Consider the following 18,216-nt stretch of genomic DNA (forward strand, 5'->3'; position numbering starts at 1 on the left):
ACTGCTCAAACTGAGTATCAGAATGAGGAACTAAGGTGATTTTAAGTGACTTCTGTGCAGGTAGCATGATTCTTGGAGCCAGATAGGTTGGTGTGAGTACTACACAACGTACTGATCTCCAGGGATTTACCTGCACAAGCAGGAAAATGTCTAGGGTTTACAGAGAATGGGCCAAAAATAATGTTATCTGGTAGAAAATTATTTGTTAATGTCAGAAGTCAGAGGAGAAAAGCCATGCTCCTTTGAGGTGATAGGAAGACTACAAATGACCTCTCCTTACAATCAAGGTGTGCAGAAGAACAGTTCTTAATGCACAACAGTCTCTGAAGACGCTTCCTCCAAGGAAGGTACGTAAATGGGGTTAACGAGATCCTCGTAGCATTTTGTCTACCACCCAACTTTATCCTCAGCTGAAGTCAGTAGCACCCAACTCCCACTGTACACCATTTGAACAGAGCACCACTTTCCTGGGTCACCTGATGATTTGCCAGAATCAATTAGTGGCCAGCTGAAAGTCTTGTTCCATCCTAAACCCACTTTCATAGTCCCAAATGCTTACCAAGCCCAATAAGACTCTCTTAGGCTAATGGCTCCCATCAGCTATGGTGCCCACCATCAGGTTTGGTGATTATCACCATAACAAGCATCAACCACCCTTTGGTTAATATGGAGATCCAAAACATTGTCCATTGAGTCTCAATAGTCCCAGCCTCACTTGAAATTTTATTGAACTACTGCTGGAGGTGGGAATTGAAGTGCTCACCAGGACCTGCACCAGATGCTCCCAGCACAACCTCTCTAAGTCCAGTATCCTCCCCCACCAACTGATACATCTCAGTTGATATCCAACTCAGGTGATCAGTTGGTAGCTCATTTCCTCACTTCACCCGAATGTCCAAAGCTTGTGGCCGCAAATCTGAAGAATATCCAGTGAGTGGCAGTTCTCTGGGGGAAAATGCAAAATTAGTGATTGACCTGCACTAAGGTGTCCTGGTCTCAAATGCACTTACAAACACCCTGATGCTTGATCAGGTGTCCCTTGTGGACAAACTGTGATTGGCACAAAGGCACAATAATAAAACAACACTGGAGACTACATCAAACAGGCTGTTTTTCTCAATTGTGCCCTTCCAGGTCTCGATATTATGGCCTGTGTGTGTGTGTCTCCAACACAAGTCTCCCGGTGGAGTACTCTCCAGTGCCCTACTCGGTAAATCCAAGAAGGCAGGGTTCTCTGAACTGTCATTCTCCACATAAGTGTAAATGACAGAACAAGAGCCAGAGCCAATTACCCCACCTAAAGGTTAGGGAAGCAACCCTCCCATCCAGTGGGGAACACCCCAAAATATAGGCAGCAAACTAAGGGGATACAAGTATACCCACCCCTGCCCACCCCTCTGACGGAGGGCAATGAATGATTGGAGCACAGTCCAACTCATCTTCAGGGATCTGAAGAGGCACAGGCACAGATCATAGGCCCTGTGTTGCATGATTATATAATTATTTTCTCTTTCCCTTTACATGCGGCATTGCAGCATGCAAAATTAAAAGTACTGAAAATTAGATATTTCAAATTTGATAATTATTTAACAATTTCTTACTATGACTTCATTATCAAAAAGGCTAACAATGTTCTTATCAGTTTTCATTTTTCTGTCATAGAATTCCAAAGCTCGCCTTTCCCCTTTCACACCTACTTGAATTTGTCGAGCATTCATCTTTCCCAACAATATTCCTGCTCCTAATTCAGAGATGGAACCTTGGACACCCAACGACCGTGAATATGACTGTTAGCCACGGCACAGAGTGGAATGATTTCATTCTTGCCACCCACTGGAAAGCAATCTAGGCCTGTAATGGGAAACTCAAATAGCAAATCTGTGGGTATAAGCATGTCTTGAGAAGTCACGAGTCAGCAACAGGCTCAGTTAAGCAATGAGATAGTTTAGCAGGAGGTCAAGAGACTTACAATTAAAGGAGGGCACTTTCTTTCTTGGAGCTCTGGGTCAGTCTATTTGTCGCTGTGGTGGGTTCTCATAATGACATGTAGAGGAGGCAATTAAGGGAAGAGCTGGAGAGGTGGAAAAGTGGGGAAAAAAAGAAGAATTTATTGAATGTTAAAAAAAAAAAGGAAGGGGGGGGGGGGGGGGGGAGATTATGGAAAGAGGTGAAGTGTTGGTGAGATACTTTGTATAAGCCAGCAGTGAGACTAGAGTTTTAGAGGCTTGAGAACTGAACCTTCAAACAGTAAATATAAGGTTTTGGTGTCAGAAGGGAGGAAAGGGGAATCACTTTCTGCAACCACAATCTAAGGAGGTGGCACAGGGTACAATACAATTCTACTGCTCTTCTTTGTCTTCTATATGGTGCCATTCCATTGAAATGGGATGTTCCCTGCTGTTTGTTGAACAAGAGCGACACATTGCTATTCTTTTCTCAATCTTATTCGGAAATGGAAAACCATCAGTACCACACATTATATGTATGGTGCATGTAGAAAAACAACAAGAGCTGTAAACAACTGGCTTCTCATCTCAAAGAACGCCTCCACACCACAAGATCTATCAGGGCAAATGAAAAAAAAAAGGCCTCGAGCAGACCTTCCCAAAGTGTGGGGCCCGCCCCCTAGGGGGGCGCAGAGCCATGGCAGGGGGGGCGGTATGAAAAGGAAAAAACAAAACGCTTGGACACTGCTAGCACGGGGCGCCCGCAGAAACGTAAAGCAGGAGATGAAGCATAGCTGAATATGTTTCCAAACCAACTTCATTCTAAGCCAAAGACTAGAAAATCTGGTGAATTATATCTTCCCTTTGGTTTCACCTGCACAAGTGCCAAGGTAGGTCTCCCCTGCAGAATTGATTTTCCCTTCGTTGGGAGCAGTGCTGGGCTCTTCAAATCACGGACAAACAGTATCCCACATTCGTGATTTTTAGTTCACAAACACTTCTTGTAATGACTAACTACTCCTGACATTTTAGAGATGTTAGCTCTTTATACAGTAAAGTTACAGCAGGATACAAATAATATCAGGCTGATCCTGCCACGATTTGTTCCCCCGGTTCAAATCACAGACAAACAGTATCCCACAGCTGTTTATGTTTTTAAACCCATTTTGCACAGAGAGGCATTTTTTGAAAAATGTATTGATAGCAATGTTGAATATTATTACGCAGGAAAAAACAACTACACGTAAAATAATCACACCGTGACGCCTCTGCCTTTCTAATTGGAGGGACAGTAACTGCGTGTAAAACCTGCTGATTAACAGTATTTTGTCTCTATCTGCCATTCTGCAATTCATCTCATGTAAACAATAACGTGGTGCACAGCGTGACGTGAAAAAGGGCACATACCTTTGACGTTGTGTGACGAACTCTGTATTCCTCGTCCACACGTAAACGCAAAAAAGGAGTTTTAAAAATCTCAGTTTCCGGTGATTTGAAATGCCGTTTGCGTGTGGACGAAACAGCTTTTTTCAAAAATACCTGTGTAGGTGTGGATGTACTGTAAAAGATTTAGTAGTTTATTTTATTACTACCTGTAATTTATTGCAGAGTACTTGTATTTGCTTAATTGTTTATTAAATGTTTGAGGTGTAAAATAAACCGCAATGGAGCAAAATATGGGTGTGTGTCATAGCTGGACTGGCCATCGGGCATACCGGGCATTTGCCCGGTGGGCCGCTGGCGATTTTTTTGTTTTTATGGGCCGATGGATTTTTTTTTTAGGAAGGGTATATATAATGAAAGGTGTTGGATTGGGTAATTGGTCATGATCGACTCTGGGCTGGACCAATTACAGCCGAGGAGACGGATTTACCCTCCCCCTTGTTTAGCAATCACGTGATTTTCGCGCATTGCATGCCGGGCACTAGTGGCAAAACAATCCAAGTACCGCATCAAATGCAAGCATTTGCAGCACCGCTAAACGTTCATTCTCCGGTTCCAATACCTTCTTGTTTTTTCTTTGCCGCACAAAAAAGGAATGTACAAAACAAAAGGAGAACAATGCCGGTCCGTACAAAGACAGACTCGACGAAAAGACAAAGAAAAGATACGAGAAAAAATCAAAGGAGTGAAAGGGTCAGACCCTTACGAGCACACAGAGTGGACAAAAGACGTTAGCGTGCTGCCCAACTTTCACCACGCTCAGATTTATAATTATACGCTTCTTGGAGTGAGTGCATACACTCATGAAGTTTAGTAACTTCAGGCCACTGCAACAAGCCCAGGTACAGTTTACCGACGGATGGGTGCAGGACCTTGAAATGCACCGTGTAGAACGAAAGACCATCGTACGAACAAAGGTAAGTTTACCAGTCTCACAAATCGTCGTCATAAATACACATTCGTTAACAGTTTATTAATATAACCTTTGAGCTCAACGGTAATTAATTAGCAGTGGAAATAATTTCTGGTTCATTACAGAAATGTAGCAGTGACAATAATATTGTATGTTGTAATCGCACTGGAGAATTAGTGATACAAAACAACTGTTTTATCCTGTGAATAAAAGTATATGTTTTTGTCAATGTACCATAATAACAGAAGCGAAACGCAATATTGTGTCAGGACAATTCACTATTTATGCACAATAAACAAAGGAGCATAGCGCGACAATTTCTGTTCAGCGCCAGACTTGCTTGTAACCTATATCACCAATTATGTTAAGAAAAATGACGTATTAACTACTACAAAACTCTGACCTTTGTGGGAATGCTTGGAGCAGACTAACCTGTGAGCTGGAGTGTTCTGGGACGTTATATTTGGTATATCCAGACCATCCGTCGGCTCTTACTTCGGAAACATGGCTTAAATTTCTCTTCAACGACGTAATCCGATTAAAAAAAACGATCTCTTTACCCGTCGGCTTCCCGTGGCTGTCATGCAACCGGCAGTTAATAATACAACAGCTTCTTGCCATTTTTTGGGTTTCTTTTTATCGCTGTGTAACTGAGTTCGCTAGTACCTCTTGCCACAAGTTCCCAGAATCCTTTGCGGTTTTACCCCTGAATGACGTCACATTTTCAATCTTTATCCTGGTGGGCCGGTCTCTAGTCAAAATGCCCGGGCCGATTTTTTGTCCCAGTCCAGCCTTGGTGTGTGTGGTTGGAGGATGTGTTAGTGCGTGTGCGTGCGTGCGTGCGTGCGCGGGGGGGGGGGACATTTTTCTTGTAAAACAAAGGGGGGCCCAGCAAAAAAAGTTTGGGAACCACTGGCCTAGAGCAAGATGTACCTCCAGAGAAAAGTATACAGCCAAGTCCTGTCTTTTAGCGCTCCAGTATACCGAAGATGAAACCACACCCACCTGTCACTGAAAAGCTGCTGTGTTCTTAATTATACATAACGTTAAGCCTCAATATAATTAAAAGGGGTGAATTGTGTAAATGTTCACTTTCCATACAGCTGCCATGAACAGGCAAATAATTAGCTGTAGAGACTGTAACAGGTTTTTTTTTAATAATAGGCTATAAACATGTGCTCTAAAAGTGGCCGTTCTAACACGTACTTTATGGTAATTGAGTCACATTTAGTGCCTCAAGTAGTCACTTGATGAAGTGTAGTTTTCAGCAATTGCATAGCAACTTAATTTTTCAGCCTCAGAGGTTTCTCATTTTATTATACTGCATTTTTTTTAAATGGGAATCACTGACAGGTATTGCTTTAATTTTTGGGGGCTGGTACTGTGTTTCACTCAAGACAGCAAAGTCTTACACTAATCTTATTCTTGTTATAATATCGGTTTATTACAGTATATTTAACTTTATCAGTCCTGCTTAAAGGCTTTTTTAAAAAAAAAAAAAGTCCAATAGTTTTTTTTCACATTTTCATTCAGCTGTTGGACTGGATTCCACACATTTACTCATTAACACACTATTACCAGTAAGCATGAGCAAAAGTTCTGGATTAAAAGTTTTAGTGTTGGCTTAATTCATCCAGCTATTTCTTGACAGGAATTAAAATACTGGAGGCAACTTGAAACCGAGGCTTGTTTTTTGGAAAGAAAACTACTGCCTTCAGTCATACAGCACGCCCACTCCCAGTGAAGCCCCCTCATCTTTGGAAGTCATTAGTTCGACAGGCAGGCGGCATTATGCTGATGGCGGTGAAATGATAATTAGAGTTGGAGATAGATTGAGTCAATATAAGTGTAATTAATTTTTAAGTGTGAGGTTTATTAGTAGAGAGGCGATCAGGCCACTAATGAGGGCCTGATAGAACTTCTTAAATAGTGCAACCAGATTAATAGCTCTAATAGCTTCTGGCAGTAGAATCTACTTTTATTTATTTGCTGCATTTGTTTGTATATTTAGGCCAACACTGGGTTGATCATTTGTGCTGACAAATGAGCTTTCTGTGTATTCATAAACCAAATGGAGACAAGCTGCTGCACAGATTACACACAGATATTACACTCACATACCCTATGTCTGTGACTTTAAATAGATTTTTTTTCTGCCCATTAAGGCTCATCTTTTTAATCGTGTCATTAATTAAGCTTAGAAATACTTAATGAACTTGCTCAATTAAGTCTGCCCTCTTTTTTGGTTTAATCCTCGCTTTAAGCACTGACTGACTGTCCTCTCTCCCTGCACCAACCCTTTACATCTGTTTTGTGGAGGATATTTCTCTGCCAGCGCTCCTCAGACATCCTCTTCTCCTTTGTGTTGGTGCTTCACAGTGTGTACACTCGTTGAACAAAATACAGCCATTTCCGCTGCTAGCCTGCTTCTAGGAAAAGGCTGTAAGAATGTTGGGAACACATGCGCTCACATGAGAGATTTCCAAATCACTGCTAAATGAGGAGCAGTTACTTTAATTATTTTAGATTCTTCCTTGCGGACATGGTTTGCAGACCGATGACCTCTAGTGTTAGTGAAAAAATGATTCTCTTTTAAACTGTGTGATAGTGTTATACTAATATCAATCAGGAATTTACCCTGATATATACCAAGAATTAATTAGGCCAAGAATTAATTTTCAATCCACTGATCACTGTTTACAAATGCTGGTGGTTTATTATTTGAAAAAAAAATCTAATAAAAGGCTAAAACATCTGATGATAGCTGTGATTGCGTTCCAGCAAATAGCATCCTGGACCAAACTCAATTCATTTGAACTGAATCAGCTACACAAGATGAACACCAATGAATTCTCACATTGCCTCGCCACATAACCCCAGACCACAGTAGGCCATCTCATCAGTACTGACCTTTCATGGAAAACAACGCCATATTATCAGTAGAAGAACTGTAAAATCTAATAAGCTACCAGTATCTAAAACAAATGCAACCTCACTGCATTAGAAGAACTAACAACAGTTTACTTCAGATAGCTAAATCAGGCAACCTGTTCATTGTGAGTGCCAGTAAGCAGTACTAAATGAATTAGTTCAACTGGCGTTTATGGCATAATTAACAAATTCATTTAGTATGACTCGCTCTGAAAAATCAAGTCATTCAAAGTGCTGTGACCTCACAATGAACAAGCTGCCTTAACTGACGCAAACTTAAATGAAGGTAAAAAGTTTGCATATATCTTTAATAAGTGTCAGCAACTTATGACGTCTGTCAAGGAGGTTGTGTTTTTGTAGTCTTTGCGTGTCACTGGTAATCTGTAAATGCAATAGCTCAAAAAGTTTCAAAGGAAATTCTGATGAAACTTTGTAGGGGTGTAGAGTGGGGTCATATTAGTAAATCTATTAAAATTTGACATGCATCCATCAAGGTCTTCAGGGTCAACTTAAAAAGCCTTATAACTTGTATGTGTTGCCAACATATAGAAAGAACCAATGTAAAGATTTTAAATATGATGTCAAATTTGACCTCTGACCTTTCCTTCAAGGTAAATACATGATCTTAAGGCCAACAATAATATAATAATAATCTTATATATAATCTTCTTTGGTTTTGATAACATATAGGCATATAGGGAATGATTTATGGGGATAATAAATGTCACGTTACTTTAGACCTCCAAGGTCAAATGAGGTCAAAATTCCCATAAAATCTCTTTTATCTTTAAAACTATACTTAAAATCCTACTGCCTTTGTTTTATGATACTCATATATGGTAAATAAATGGTAAATGGCCTGTATTTATATAGCGCTTTACTAGTCCCTAAGGACCCCAAAGCGCTTTACATATCCAGTCATCCACCCATTCACACACATCCACACACTGGTGATGGCAGCTACATTGTAGCCACAGCCACCCTGGGGCGCACTGACAGAGGCGAGGCTGCCGGACACTGGCGCCACCGGGCCCTCTGACCACCACCAGGGTGGGGATTATAAACATAGCATTATAGTTTGCTGCCAAATATCATGTCACATTTAGCCTCTGACTTCACTTTCCTATTTCACGTCTGCTTTTCTTTCAAGTTGACCTTTCTTTTATACATCTAAAGAAAGTATAGTATTCAAGCAGGGCTTTTTTGAAACAGTCGTGCCAATCTTTTTGCAGGGCACTGGAAAATGATCAGAGTTTTCATGTAAGCACTTGTGTTATATTCTTGCTTGGCACCGTGTTGGAAAAGTTATCATAATGACCAAGCACAAAAAAAAAGAAGTGAGGCAGAAATTCAGTACGTGCTAGGATTTTATCACATTGAGGAACAACAGCAGCTCAGGTGGTGCTGCAGGTTGTCCTTGACACAGATCTCATCCTGATGTTCTGTCAAGGGTTGACAATTTGTTCAAACACAGTAAGAGAGAAATGAGACACTGGCAGACCGACTCAGAGTTTCAAAGACGTGCGCACGGGTGAGAGTCTCTGAGCAGACTAACACACCGAGCACCGTTTACTCGCTTTATTTATAAGGCAAAATGGGTTACATAATACTTCCTCTTTCAACTGAAGAGGGGAGAGCTCAGGCATTGTCTTAGCTATCTAACTTCTGCACACAAACTGAAAAACAACGACACAGCAGTATTCATGCTTATCTGACATCGCAGACACTGAAGTAAAGAATGCATGTATATGTCCTGTCTTTGTCAAACATCTCACACACTTAAGCAAGGAATACATTGTGTTCTTTTCAACAGTAAGCTTTACCGTGTGAAAATATATAAACACTTGATTATAAGGCATACTTGTTTCTACTTGATTATACTTTAATGATTTAACTAAAATAAAAATTCTCTTAACATTCCCTCCTGATGTTAATATATTTCACATGTTTTACTCAATGCATAGTCACTTGTTAGTCACATTTTCAACTTGCACGTCATTCAGTGAAATAATTAAACAACAAGCTTGTCAAGATTGTCATAGAGATTTTCTTCTCTCTCTCCCACACTCAGCATACCATACTGACGATAGGGATCCTCCATAACTGACTGAGCCAAGACATGGTTTCCTAACATACGCTTGAACATGTTTGTCATTATGCTTCTCAGACATGGGATAATACAAGCAATGAAAAGGCAAAATAGTAACATCACACTGAAAAGGGCCAACAGGCCTTTAATCAGTAGAGATTTCCAAGAGCCGCTCAGCAGCCAGTCCCACCAACCTTGAGTATCGGTAACGTAGTCCTGCTGCTGAGCGTCTCTCAGTTGTTTCAAAACATTCAAAGCATTTGTCATGTTTAATGAATGGATGTTATCAGGTATGTAGGTACAACATGTAGTGTTAAACAATACGCAGAGACCACCTTTCTCTGCGAGAATGATGTCTAAAGCCACTCGGTGCTGCATGACAGTGATGCGAATTGCATCAATTTCTTCATTCTGTCCTTGATTAATGCGGGTTGAAGCATTTAAAAATAATCCAAAACGATAGTCCAGGGTTTCTATCCGTAGTGCGTGTTTCCCTACTCCTATCCATGGAAACAAAGCGTGTATTACCTTCTGGCTCTTGGTCCAGAGTTTGAAGTCATCTGGTACATCAGAACCAAGATATGGATCATGGGGCTTGAGGCCTGTGCTACGTTTAGCTCTGGTGTTGATGTTCACTGACATCTTAAAGGTGTGGTCAGATACCAGAACAGGGGCACAGAGTCCGGTGCTGTTTGGTGGCAGCATGAAATAGACTTTCAGGCCACACGCCCAAGCTGCGCCCTGTACCCAGTATGTACCTGTCGATGAGCCGATGCCATCCCAATCTGGTGCCGCCAGGATCATGGAGCAGTTTCGGTTTTGTCCTAATTTCTTCAGACCCTGGGGCGTACCTGTTTGTCCGGTTGCTCCTGTGAAGTTAAAGCACACTGGGTGTTGTATGTCAGGTGGCAAAACAACTGAGAATGATTTCAGTTTTCTATGGCTGACGTTTATATGCACCCAGTAGGCTTCATTGCAGGTGTAGTTTATATTTGGGTACTGGTGGGTGCAGTTTGTTATGTTGTAGATTAAAGACTTTACACTCTGTGGGACTATATATTGTGTAGTGTTGTGGCATGTGTTGCTGTTTTGGTCCTTTATGGATCCACCTATCACCATCACAGGTTTTCCTGGTGTTGAGCAGGTCCCGGTAATGGCTTTGTCATATATGCAGAGTGCTTCAGCCTTGGTTGGGGGTTTTCCATACACTGTGGCATGGAGTGCTGTCGTGGGCATATGTGAGCAGACATAGCAGTTTGCGGCATTGTCTTCTCTGTGCACTCTGTCATGGACATACCGGTACCATGCATTGTTCAGCCACGGGTGGTTGTGTTCTTTGTCTATCTCCTTCAGGTGCGAGTTGTCGTGGGTCCACCTCTTAGGTCGGAGAATAATTGGTACTGTCTTGTGGGTTCCACTGGGCATCAACCAAAAGAGTGTCGTCATCAGGAGGATAGCCATTAGACAGAATATGTAGCACATGAGTAGTTTTCGTTTGATGTCACAAGCGCCCAAGCACAACAGCTTTGGGGCTGGAACTGGTGCTAGCATTGATTCTGAAGCTGGTTCTTCTTCTGGATTTATCAGGTTGTTTTCCTCAGTCATCTTGTTGAGATTTTATTCAGGCGTCCCTGGTGTTATTATTGGTTCTGCTCTTCGGTGGGATAGGTCAGTCTGATCTTCAGGGCGACCAGGCACACCCGAGCTCCCACGTGAGTAGCACTGCCGAGGAAGCACAGGGCGGGAAACCCGTTCAGCCCTGTCCTCCAGCAGGGGTTCACGTAAGAGTCAGGGGAACCGGCGTCTTATTGTGGTGCAAACACTTTCTTCACGTGGGATTGATGAATCCACGAAACTCGTTCGGCTATCTTACACGCTGTGGGTGTGGTAAGTAGCACCTGGAAGGGACCTTCCCACTTTGGAGCACTCCAGTTTTTCCGCTGGAGGACTTTAATCAGAATCCAATCACCGGGGTTCAACCTGCAAGAAACTGAAGAAAAGTCACTCGGCAGTTGATTGCTTAATCTCACTTCTTTATTCTCAAATAGTTTTGTCATCCATTCTGCCATTGTTGTTTCTGCAATAGATTTATTAATTGGCTCACTCATTATGGGGAGTGGAAAATGTCTGCCATGTACGATTTCAAATGGCGTTAGACCACCTGTTCCTTGAGTTATTCTCATCCATAATTTAACCAAGCTTAGACATTCAGGCCAAGGTTTTTTAGTCTCTTCCATACATTTCCTCAACCTTTGTTTAATTGTGCCGTTAGTTCTCTCGACTAATCCTGCACTTTGTGGATGATAAGAACAGTGATGTTTTATGCTGAAGCCTAAAGCTTCAGAAACTTTACTTATTACTTCATTTACAAAATGTGTGCCATTGTCTGATCTTATCAGAGATGGAATACCGTACGTTGGAATAAAATGATTACATAGACATTTTGCTACTGATATTGCATCTGCTTTTTTCACTGGGTATATTTCTGGCCACTTGGAAAATACATCAATTATCACAAGTGCATATTTGGAGGATTGTGATTCATTTAATTCTATGAAATCCATGTGGACAGTGTGAAATGGATGCGGTGGTATAGGGAAATGCCCTCGCTTTGGACGTAGATTTCCCTGTGCGTTGTGTCTTTGGCAAATCATACATGTTCTGATAAACTCTTGTGCTGAACTTTCAAAATTTTTTGTATAGAATTGTTTATTAAGAATATTAATCATCCCTCCTGATGACACATGAGTTTTCCCATGTGTCACTAAAGCAGCAGTTCTATGCAAAGATTTTGGAAGCACTGGTTTGCCATTACACATCATAAGGTTGTCTTTTAATTCTGCTCCATCTTTCACCCAAGATTTTTGTTCACTCAGCGATGCTGTTTTCTGTGCATCTGCTAGTATTTCTAAAGGTATTAGATCTATGGTTTCTGTTGTTAAAACATCAATTTGTTTTTCTGCAGCTGCTTTTGCTGCTTTGTCAGCAAAGTTATTTCCTCTCGTAATTTCTGTGTCATCCTTTTGATGAGCTGCACATTTGCATAGTGCTAATTCTTTTGGCAACGTTATTACTTCTAATAGCTTTTTTAGAAGGTTTGCATGTTGAACTGTGTTGCCTGAGGAAGTTGTCATTCCTCTGTTATGCCATATTTTAGCGAAATGATGAACTGCTGAATAGACATATTGACTGTCTGTGTAAACATTAACACTTTGACCCTTATATAAAGTACATGCTCTGATGACTGCGGTTAGTTCTGCGCTTTGAGCAGAGTTTGAGGAGCTGAGAGCTTTTGCTTCTATCACTTTATCAACAGTTGTGACCGCATAACCCACACAATTTCTACCGTGAATGTCTTTTGACGCTGAGCCGTCCACAAAAACATTACTGAAACTGCTCTGGGGGGAGCTGTATATATCAGTGCGAGGTTTTGTATCTTCCTCTAATTTTTGAATGCAACAGTGTTGTTCTCCGTCCAGAGAAGTCGGCAAAAGTGTACTTGGGTTTAGCTGGCCACACTTCTCTATTTTTATGTGTGATTGTGTAAGTAGAATCCCCACATAAGAAAGTTGTCTTGCATGCGTGAGGAAAGAGAGGTTCGCTTGGAGCAAAATAGAGGTCACTGCATGTGGGACTTTGATGATCAATTTATGTCCTAGAACAATGTCTGCACATTTTTTAACTGCCTCTGCTGCTGCTGCGCATGCCTGAACACAGGTAGGTAATCCAGCAGCTACAGAGTCAAGTTTGCATGAGTAGAAAGCTAATGGACGTTGTTTTTCTCCAAAAGCTTGAGTTAAGACTGCTTTCATATACCCTCCTGCACCATCAACATGGAGAACGAAAGGTTTTCCATAGTCTGGTAATGCTAAGACGGTACATGTCTGCAGTGCTATTTTCAAATCAACGAAAGCTTTTTCTGCTTCTGGAGTCCATTGTACTTTGTCTTTTAATGCTAGATCTTTACCATAAATGAGGTTCTGTAGTGGTTGAGCTAGTAATGCGTATTCTGGAATCCAGCATCTACAGAAATTGCACAGTCCTAAAAAACTCATCATTTGTTGTTTAGTTACTGGTTTTGGGGCATTTTGGACTGCTATCTTTCTGCTCTCTAACAGCTGCCTGCCTTGTCCTGTCAATTTGTGGCCAAGGTATGTTACTTCCTGGCTCCACAATTGCAGTTTATGCTGTGACACTTTATGGCCTTGCTCTGCGAGATGTTGCAAAACTGTTAATGTGTTTTCTTTGCACTCATCTTTTGTATGGCCTGTGATCAATATATCATCTACATACAACAAGAACTGCCCTGGGGCAGGGAGCGTACAAGATGACATTGATTTTCTCAAAGCCTCTGCATACAGAGTTGGGCTATTCTGGAATCCCTGAGGCAACCTTGTATAAGTATACTTTTGATTGTCAAAGGTGAATCCGAATAACTTCTGTGAGTCAGGGTGCAGAGGTACAGAGAAGAAGGCATTGGACAAGTCTATTACAGAGAACCACCGTTCTTTTGGTGTTACTTGATTTAGAATTGTGTGTGGATTTGCAACCACTGGAGGTATTTGCTCTGTTACCTCATTTATTGCTCTTAGATCATGAACTAAGCGATATTTTCCTGTATTAGCCTTTTTTACTGGAAAAATTGGTGTATTACACGTGGCTTCATTAGTTTTCACGAGAATACCTGCTTTTTGCATCTCTGCTATGACTGGTCTGATACCTTCTTTTGCCTCTGCACTCAAGGGATATTGTGGTTTTACAGGCCTATATGAGGTTGTAGTTTTCACCACTACTGGATCTGCTCCTTTTATTAGGCCTACATCCGTGGGTCCTTGAGACCATAATGTTTGTGGCAGCTTCTCTAGTTCTGGATGTGCTTCAATTGTTAATACTTGTCATTCATCTTGCTCTGTTGTGGCTAAATGTGTGGCTGGTGTGGCTGTCACCGGCCAACACAGCGTTAGCCTCATGCACCCAGTTCTACGGCCTTTTTGCCAGTCCTCACACTCTATTTTGTCATATCTGTCCATTTCTACATTTCTCAGCACTGTGCCTAACTCAGACCAAGGCGTTTGGTCGTTGCGTGCAACAGATACATGAGGGTTGCATATCTTATTTAAGCGCTGCACTGCATCTGTCTGTAACACTGAGCATACTGCATTACCACTCTGTGTCACATACAGGTGTTGTAGGACTAGTTTTTGCGGTCCTAGTCTGTGCACTTGTTGATCATAAATTTTGTCTGGACCTGGGACATATTTATACCACAAGGTGTTGTGATATTTTGCTGGGTCCTGTCTATGTGAGTGCTCAGGTAAGTACATATTAGCTTTGGCCTCTAATGGTTCAAGTTTTGGTAAATCTAAGGCCCAGTAATAATTTGGCTCACCTAAACCTTCACAAACAAAAATATCTTCAGTTTGGCTCTGACTTTCAGAGAGTAGGAGTCTGGCTTTCATGCCACTTTCTTCAGGAAAAACTCCTATTTTTAATTTTGTTAAAGCATCTCTTCCTAACAAATTTAGTGGACAAGATGGATCATAGATGCACTGATTTTTGCAGGCACGGCCACTATCTCTATGTGACATAAAAAGGGGGTCGGTTAGATGCTGTTTTGTCACATGTCCTGAGGCTGATTTCACGATTAAGGTATCTTTTGAAGAGGTTAAATTTGGAACTTCTACTGTTAGGACAGTTTTACAAGCACCTGTGTCGCAAAGGAATTTTATTGGGACCCCGTTAACGTGCACTATAACGGTGGGCTTTGCTTCTGAGCCTAGCAGCAGTTGTTCAATGTTGTAAACTTCCCCTTCACTTGTTTCACTTCCCTTTTCTTGTGCTAGTCATTCATCACGGCGTCTGCGCCTGTCATCTCCACCTTCCTGTTCTTGGCTTACATTTCTACAGTTTCGAGCAAAGTGCCCGATTTTACCACAGTTATAACATCTCATATCTCTTCTATCTCTTCTTTGTCCTGCTTTTTGCTTTCCCCTACTTTGCTTAAAACCTGCCGTGTGTTGCTGTCCTGAGAAGGCTATAAAGCCTGTCTCTGGATCAATCATGAAAACTCCTTCTGTTTTTTCTTTTTGTTTTTGAATTTTGACTGCATGCTCAGCATATTGTAGGGCTTCAGGCAAGGTTCCTGTATTTTGAGTGACCCAGTGTTTGTCTACATGTGCTTTTATCTTAGGCAGTAGACCATTTAGGAAGGCATTTTTTAATTGTTGTTGAAAAGCAGACAGTGGATCGGCATCATAATTTAGCCCTGAGTTTTGTCTGAAAACTGGGCGTAGGCGATCCAAATAGTCTGATGCTGTCTCTCCTTCCTTTTGTTTGCACTCTCCTATCTTTCCATAATCTGGCCTTGGGGCTAAAATAACTTCTATTCTGCCATACAAGTTATTAAGCTCCTGTATTAATTGGGGAGTGTCTGGCCCCAACACGTCACCGTTTAAATCATTTCCTGTAAATTGACCTCTAGCTCTAGGAAGACTTAAACCTAATAAATCTTGAAAAACTTGATGCATCTCATGACCATTTAAACCCCACCCCTGACGGATCAATTCCACTGCATCTCGCCACGGCCGGAAGCCTTCTTTAAGGGGTGGCACATCTTTTAGTACATTCTCTCTGTCTTTATGAGACCAGGGTCGGAATGCATAAATTAAAGGCTCACCGTCTACTGGTATGACTCCTTGGGCGTCTGGGGGACCAGTGGGTTGACCGTACCTGGGGTTAGATAAGGCTACCATTGGAAACTGACCTACAATTTCTGTTTTTTTGGAATGACCATGCTTAGTCATAAGATCAAGTTGTTGTCTGGCCTCCATATAGGGATTTGAAACAAAAGGTTTGTGAGGAGAGCTTACAGGAAGTGCTGACGTAAGGTTAGGTGCAGCTGCTGCAGGCTGTGCAGGCTGAAGAGCATAAGGAGGGGGGTACGGTTTTTCTTCTCCTGCAGTTTTCTGTTTATCTTTAGTTTCCTGCTTTTGGGCACGTTTAACAATGCGTTTATCGTTTTCTACCATCCACGCCTTGAAAAGGTGCCATTCTGCTAAGCGTTTTGCTTTTTTCTTTTGGCTCTTTTCCTCAAATAATTCTTTTTGTAAAGCAGCCTTTAAAGCAGTTATTGATTCTTGATTGCATTTGCCTTGCCAGGCTGGGCAATAAATTTTATGTGGATTTCTCCACCTATTTGCACTGACTCTTCCTGCATTTGGACAGTTTTTTTCCAACCATCCTTCATCTGCTGTTAATTTTACTTTAGTTTTAGAGTTACCCATTTTGAACTAATTACGTCAGAACTGTGACACCTTCTTTGGCATGAAAAAGTGAGAATGGGTTTTCGATAACAGCCTTCTACTCTCCCACTAATTGAGAGAGCGGTTATCAATTTTACGTGATGAAGCACAACCCTTTTTTTCCACCTTTACCAATACGTGAGTGTACACAGGAAAACAGTTTGAGAAGTGGTTCGACCGCGTATTGGGTCGTAAAAACAACTCACTCCTCACAAACAAAGCGCGTTTCTATGATTTTTATTGAGATTTTCCGTAGGCCTATTTATTTGTGTAACACCTTCACCTTCAGCCACTCTTCTTGAGTGACCGGAAACCTGTTCCGTTGCAGCCACTCCCAGAGCGACCGGAACTTTTAATAGCGATTTTTCTAGAATTTCGCTCTTGCCTGTCGTCTTCTTAGTCCCGCATGGACACTGAGATCTGTCGGCGTACCTAGGTTTACACACTACTTAAAGGAAAATCTCAATATCAACGTATTTTAGCGCTTGGTGGAATGCGTGTCATATTCACCTCTACTGTGGCGCTGCGTTTTAAGATCCGGTGCTCATCGGGTCCTGGAGCCGTGAAGGCCGAACGCTGACCGGAGATCGAATTCACGTTCCCGGGTTTTTCGTTTTACTGATCAGATTTCTTCCAGCGCAGGCGTCACGACGTCAGGATCCGATGGAGACCGTCTGTGGAAAACTAGACGTTAAAATAACAGTCAGTTCTCCGGCTACGAAGGACCAATTAAATGTCAAGGGTTGACAATTTGTTCAAACACAGTAAGAGAGAAATGAGACACTGGCAGACCGACTCAGAGTTTCAAAGACGTGCGCACGGGTGAGAGTCTCTGAGCAGACTAACACACCGAGCACCGTTTACTCGCTTTATTTATAAGGCAAAATGGGTTACATAATACTTCCTCTTTCAACTGAAGAGGGGAGAGCTCAGGCATTGTCTTAGCTATCTAACTTCTGCACACAAACTGAAAAACAACGACACAGCAGTATTCATGCTTATCTGACATCGCAGACACTGAAGTAAAGAATGCATGTATATGTCCTGTCTTTGTCAAACATCTCACACACTTAAGCAAGGAATACATTGTGTTCTTTTCAACAGTAAGCTTTACCGTGTGAAAATATATAAACACTTGATTATAAGGCATACTTGTTTCTACTTGATTATACTTTAATGATTTAACTAAAATAAAAATTCTCTTAACATGTTCAGGTCAGCTCCTTGCACAGTTGCCATGTGTGTGAGTGGTTGAAACTGTAAAGTGTTCCTGCTGTTATGTTGATAGATAGATGTGCTAACGTGAAATCGGCCCCATTTGCTAGTCGCACATAATAAGAACACATATTTTCCTTGCTGCATTTTGTACCTTTGCTGTCCAATAGTCAGTAAAAGTGCATGCATCCACTGAAGGATACAGTAGAATTTTTAGTGCCATCTGGTTACTGGTTCTTTAAACGTGTTTCACTTTCCTCAGTCGCTAACTTGGTCTGATTTTCTGAACTGTACAGTAAATGTGCTGTAAAGCTTAAAAGGCAAAAGACAGTCATTTATCCGTTGCTCGTAACAAATTGCAAAAAAATGCAACTTTCT

The 18,216-nt window shown here is 41.6% G+C and overlaps 1 protein-coding gene and 1 long non-coding RNA gene across 2 annotated transcripts in view; one reads left to right on the plus strand and one right to left on the minus strand.

Moving 5' to 3' along the window:
• Positions 1-18,216, plus strand: part of LOC308398574 (protein kinase C-binding protein NELL1-like) — a 328,133-nt gene that overhangs the window by 268,433 nt on the left and 41,484 nt on the right. The gene's annotated exons all lie outside the window — the stretch shown is intronic.
• On the minus strand, positions 8,739-17,829 carry LOC308397946. The gene is made up of 2 exons (XR_013971870.1): positions 16,528-17,829; positions 8,739-15,665 (listed from the first exon to the last, which is right to left on the minus strand). It is a non-coding gene; the product is annotated as an uncharacterized lncRNA (long non-coding RNA).

Source organism: Rhamphochromis sp. 'chilingali' (genome assembly GCF_963969265.1).
Source record: "Rhamphochromis sp. 'chilingali' genome assembly, chromosome: 6".
NCBI classification, from domain to species: domain Eukaryota; kingdom Metazoa; phylum Chordata; class Actinopteri; order Cichliformes; family Cichlidae; genus Rhamphochromis; species Rhamphochromis sp. 'chilingali'.